This window comes from Lactuca saligna, chromosome 5, assembly GCF_052625555.1.
Source record: "Lactuca saligna cultivar CGN05327 chromosome 5, ASM5262555v1, whole genome shotgun sequence".
Classification (NCBI taxonomy): domain Eukaryota; kingdom Viridiplantae; phylum Streptophyta; class Magnoliopsida; order Asterales; family Asteraceae; genus Lactuca; species Lactuca saligna.
Window position 1 is genome coordinate 233,733,977 of NC_136421.1, and position 6,331 is coordinate 233,740,307.

A 6,331-nucleotide genomic window follows, 5' to 3' on the forward strand; every position below is an offset into this window, starting at 1 on the left:
AGGCTCAAATGCACTCAAATCCTTCACAATCACGTTTCTAGGGTTTTCTGGACTTCAAGGGAAGGTAAGGAGGCTAAGGAAAGGGAATAATGCTCTTTATATAGGGCTCATTCCCCAAAATTAGGGTTTTCTTCGCACATCGCCTACTCGCCGAGTCCAGCTTTGGACTCGCCGAGTTGGCCACTTAACACACGACCTGAGTCGCGACCCTACTTGCCGAGTCCACCCATGGACTCGTCAAGTTGCCTTTCAAATTTACACTTTTAGCCCTTCAACTCTACTCTTGATATTCCGGGATGTTACAATTCTCCCCCACTTAAATTAGGCTTCGTCCTCGAAGCCTGAGGCAACTCAACTCTAGAAATTCTCTCGCATTACAACTCCTGGCATTAACCCAGCCAGCTTCCTCAAAGCACAACCATAGAAACCAGAAACTCACTTTCTCCTTTCTCGCGGTGTCCTGACCACCGTCACAAGTCGGCCACCGACTTTACCCTCTGATAGCCACACCTAACTACTGAATACCAATCCCTTATACTTCGCTCGATCCAAGTCACAACTCTCACTTGACTCATACGAGCTAGAGATAATCCCTGAACCACCAGAATCCCGTTCTGAATTCAACTTTACCCACTCTATGCTGACAGGATCATACATCCCTTAATCTCATAGCAACTCTCATGAGTCCCTCTCCGCAATCACATACCCTTGCCGGACTGGTTCTAACATCCTCGGGTTAGGAAAACCCGATGCACTGACAACACCTCTAAACATTCCCCAGGATGAACTACCACTACATGCACAAATCCTTGATCAAAATCAAGCTGGGAATCCAAGACTCCATCCCTGCATCCCTTCCGAACCTCTTGACTTTACACCCTTGAAATTTCTTCCATAACCTCGACAGACATCCAAACCGGATGTGATCCCATATCACCGCCGCACACACTGCACAATAACCATAATTGTAACACTTCAGTCATAACTTCGCACTACTGATTTCAATTCCGTGACTTACACTCCCTCTCGGAGCTACATTCCTTTCCTTTTTCCTTACCAAGGAGATCCACTTGGCTGCCTTGACACTAACACAAGTGTCACGGTGCTCACCCAACACTACACCATTTCCTTATGGTGTAACCGTTATCCCATGCACCATACATACTCTGAATCCACTCGCAAAAACTCTCGAGTCCATGCACTACCTCCGTTGATCGTGATCAATATTTGGGGCCAGACCTTACAACGCTAACATTTTGCGACATACTCAATCCATTTCCTCGCACCGATCTAACAACAGATGCAGAGTCTTCAGCATGACTGGACCGCCCTACCAGGCCTTCAGCCAAACTGGACCACCCTCATAACCTTCAGCAGACCTGGACCGCCCTCCAGGGCCTTCAATCCAGCTGGACCATCCTCCGAGCCATCGACCTAACTGGTATGCCTACTGGCCTTCAGTATATCCAGAACGCTCAACTAGCAATCAACATTCCGAGTTACTCCTTCGGGATACTCCTCCCATGCATACTGTTCTAGCCCTCTAGGGTTCCGAACTCTACCTCCATCCCATATACTCATTCCCGGCCCGATCTTAGGCCTTCCACAATCAATCGCTAATGGTCTGTATCTCGCCCCGCACGTCTACCACTTTCTCATACCAGCTCATGCTTTTGGCTGACTGAGACACTACTGAATCCCATGCAGCTAAACGACCTTTCATACTCATCGATTTTTCCGGAGAATTCCCCAATTCTCCCCCACTTAGAGCACTGACTATCAACCACCGGTCGCCATTGCCGACCTTCCTCAACAAACCTTCTCGACACAAACACTTACACATGAACTGATTGCTACTAACACGAGCAATCTTCACAAATCACACATCAACACTGATCATCCCGGACTTGAAAGAAACTCGATCTTCAGGTAACCACTCCTCAGACTGCAGATGCTACCCGATATCCAAACGAACACCCGATTCCCACGAACAACCCTCATGAATGATATGATAACCAACGAAATTTCTAACACTAAGCCCATAACCATGCCATAACCCTCATAATCAAAGAATACAATACCGAAAACCATGCAACGAGACTAGCAGATAAACGGTACTCCACAATAATCATAAATAATAAGACAACAAGAAGAAACATACCCGTAGATGCATCTGGCACTGCCCTGGCCTCCTCTGATGTAAGCTGAAAAGCACGACCCTGAGCCCTTGGGGCTTCGCTCCACCCTGACCTCCACCCGTGATCCTCAACGTGGCCGGTGCTGGAGCCAGCACTGGTCCTGCAGTAAGCTGTGGACAGTTGACCCTCAAGTGCCCAACCTGATGACAATGATAATAGATCCTCAAATCCCGACTTAGGATTGCCTGCCGATAATCCCTCGCATAGTGCCCCTCCCTTCCGCACTTGCGGCATGCACGACCGGACCGACAAACTCCGGTGTGACCCTTCCCACACTTCCCACAAGTGTGGTTGCTCTGATCTCCCAATCGAGAATCAAGGCGCCGGCTGCGACTGCACCAGAGCCTTCCTCTGTTCTTGCAACTGCAACTCAAGCTCCAACTCACGCCGCCTGGCGGCCTCCTGTAACTCTAACAAGGTCTCGCACTTCTGCATAGACCCGAACTGTCTGATATCCCTCTTGAGCATACTCAGATATCGGGACATCTGAGCCTTCTCCGAAGCAAACTCGGGGCAGAACATCGCCCTCTCAGTGAACATCCTGGTGATCTTCGTCACCAACTCCGAATCCTGCTTCAGCTCAAGGAACTCTTGAGCTAATCTCTCCCTCTCAATCCGCGGAACATAACGAGTACTAAACATCTCTCGGAACTGATTCCATGAAACTGTAGCCCTCTGTGCATTCGAATATGACCCCATGGTTAATCTCTACCAATCCTTCGCCCCAAGCCTCAACAGGTTCAGAGCACACCTCACCCTCTGATCAGCAGGACATGAACATGTGAAGAAACACCCTTCCACATCTGGCAACCATCTCATAGAAACAATCGGGTCCTGAACTCCATCAATGGTAGGGGCTTCGTATTATCGAAGTCCCGATATTGGAAACCTCTACCAGCTCCTCCCCCTGCCGCTACTACAGCCGCAGTAGCCGCAGCGGTAGCTGTCTCTATGAGAGCCGCATAACGCTCATCAAAATACTCAACCATGGCGGTCTTGATCGACCCAAACAGTTCCGGCAGCTCGGCCCGGAACAACGCAGCAACCTCATCATGCAGGATCTCATGAATCCTGGTATCCAACTCGCCTGTACTCATCTGACCAATAACCTCGGGCGGTACTGACCCGCCCTGACCTCCCTCTCCTGCTCCTGATCCCGACCCGGATCCGCTCCCAGCATGCCTCGTGACCACCATACTGAAAACACCCCAATATCTCAGATACTTCCCACTAACCCGGGAACCAACTCTCAACCCAACCCTAGAGGTCATGGTTTCCCTGATACACGTATGGGTCCTATGCTTTCAGTAGAACAGGCCCATACTACCTTCCACAGCTACCCATATTTGAATGAAGTACTACCACAACACTCTCGTGACAAATATACATAGCAAGCGCTCAATCCTCACTCCCAGAGGAACACTGAAAATCTCATACAGAAGGAGACCCTAGGCTAGCAGGCATCATAAAACAGGCAACATTATCATGAAATCCTGAAGATCCCTAGCCTAGTACTAGCATGCTGTTCTATCAAAGCTCGAAAACAAATATCATGTATGGTATTTTGGGGTTACTTACTGGCTCCGGCTGATCGTACCTCCGCGTCCTCCTTTTACTTAATTTGAAAACCATTTTAAATTCTCTTTTAAAAACTCTCCCTGATTTGAGATTGGATTCACACGAATGTTCCTCCAATTCACTCAAACCAAGGCTCTACTACCAACTTGTAACGACCAAAAATTTCAACAAAATTTAAACTTTTCAAAAACATCCCAATTCATTAAGTTTTTATAAAAAGGTTTTCAATACATTTATTATCAGAGTATTCCCAGGTCCATATCATAAAACCTAAACACGAGGAGCGGTATGATCGCACCTTTGCCTTGTCACGGTCTCCTGAAGAACCTGAAAAAAAAACATTAAACCACAACTGTAAGCCCGAAAGCTTAGTGAGATACCCCCAAAATACCAACCACATATACCATACACATAACATGCTATATCACATTGAATCACAGAACAACCATGCATATCGGGTCCACTGTGTGACTGGTCCGCTGTGTCGGGCCTTCAGTCCACCTGGTCCACCCTCCGAGTCCAGTCATGTCCCTTGAGTCTACAGTGTGGTTGGTCCGCCCGCACCGGACCTTCAACCCACCTGGTCCACTCTCTGAGTCTACAGTATGACTGGTCCGCCCGCATCGGGCCTTCAGTCGGCCTGGTCCACTCTCCGAGCCTCGACACGTCTGGTCCGCCCTCGTGGGGCCTACAGCCTATCCGGACCGCTCGTTGGGCCTTTGGGACAACCGGTCCGCCCTGGGTATCTTGGCCTACAGCACAAAGCAGGGCCCGCCTCAACCCAACTCCATTCCAAACAACCATGTGCACATAAACATACAATCATATAAGAATTCATAGTCAACAAGCCGATCAAACATATCACATAACATATCATCATCCTAACCAGGATACCGACCTAACCGGTCACTAGCATAGCATCACCCTACATATCAGGAAACCAACCCTAACCAGATCTCTAACATATATCATCCTAGCTACCAGGATGGAGACATATCAAAGCAATTACATAATAACAAATACCCGGATCTCAATCCGATAAAGGGCCGACCTTAGTTCCTTAGACCCTGTCGATATAGTGAGGATAACTCACCTCGCAACTGCTGACTGAAAAGATAAGACCGAAATGCTCCGACCACTGACACGATCTCCACCACTGGCTAACACCAACACTGAACTCAAAAAAAAAGCCAACAATTACCAAAATGCCCCTGGAAGTCAACTGGTCAACCCTTGGTCAAAGTCAAAGTCAACTCATCCTCCTGACTGACTCTACTCGCCAAGTCAACATAATGACTCGTCAAGTCCCCATGCTCAGAACTTCCCCAATCCGCGACTCAACTCGCCGAGTCACCCCGAGACTCACCGAGTCTCACAACTCTGAGTCCCCTCGCACTCACTCACCGAGTCCTCCCTTGACTCACTGATTCATGGCTTCACCAGAAGAAGTTTGGACCTCATGACCAGACTCACCGAGTCCAAGAACAGACTCGCCGAGTCCGAGGCTATCTTCAACCTACTCGCCGAGTTGTTCTTCCAACTCGCCGAGTTCCAGTCCTCCTTCAAGTAACTCTTCGAGTACACCTTTGTGACGCGCCGAGTACCACTAGATCTTAACCTATGCAGAAGCTTTCCAGGCCATGCAGATGATCCAAAACATAGATCTACCCTTATACAACCCATCCATCACGTAAAGTGGAAAACTTTACATGAATCCAAAGAGATCTAGGCATTTTACACTCTAGGGCTAGGGTTTGGGACAAGATGGCTTTACCAATCACTCTATAATAAGGACTTTAATGCACTCTAGACCTTCTCCATTCCAAATATGAGGTAACAATCTTAGATCTAACCTTCAAACTCCATATACCACAAGCCAAACTTTCCATACAACCCAAAAATGATGAATCTACATGAATAGCAGCCCAAAAACGAGATAATACCTCAAAGAGAAGCCCCCAACAGCAAGGAATCCAAATCTAAGCAAAGCCCCTTACTCCAAGCCTCCTAACTCTCCAAGATCTTCCTCCAACTTTCTTCTCCAAGGCTCAAATGCACTAAAATCCTTCACAATCACGTTTCTAGGGTTTTCTGGACTTCAAGGGAAGGTAAGGAGGCTGGGGAGAGGGTATAATGCTTTTTATATAGGGCTCATTCCCCGAAATTAGGGTTTTCTTCGCACAACACCTACTCGCTGAGTCCAGCTTTGGACTCGTCGAGTTGGCCACTTAACACACGACTTGAGTCGCGACCCTACTCGCCGAGTCCACCCATGGACTCGCCGAGTTGCCCTTCAAATTTACACTTTTAGCCCTTCAACTCTACTCTTGATATTCCGGGATGTTACAATAAAGGCATTAGTAATGTGATGTTATAAAATTTAGCATCATACATGTTTTAGTGAGTAAAAGTTACAAGCATATAATTCAAAGTTTATTTGTTCCTTTTGACCTAACGGGAAAAGAAATATCTTTGGGCCCTTTGGTGATTTGGTATTGATATTATAGTGTTGGGCCCACCCATGACCGAATTGATGTGTTTAATTAGTAGTCTTA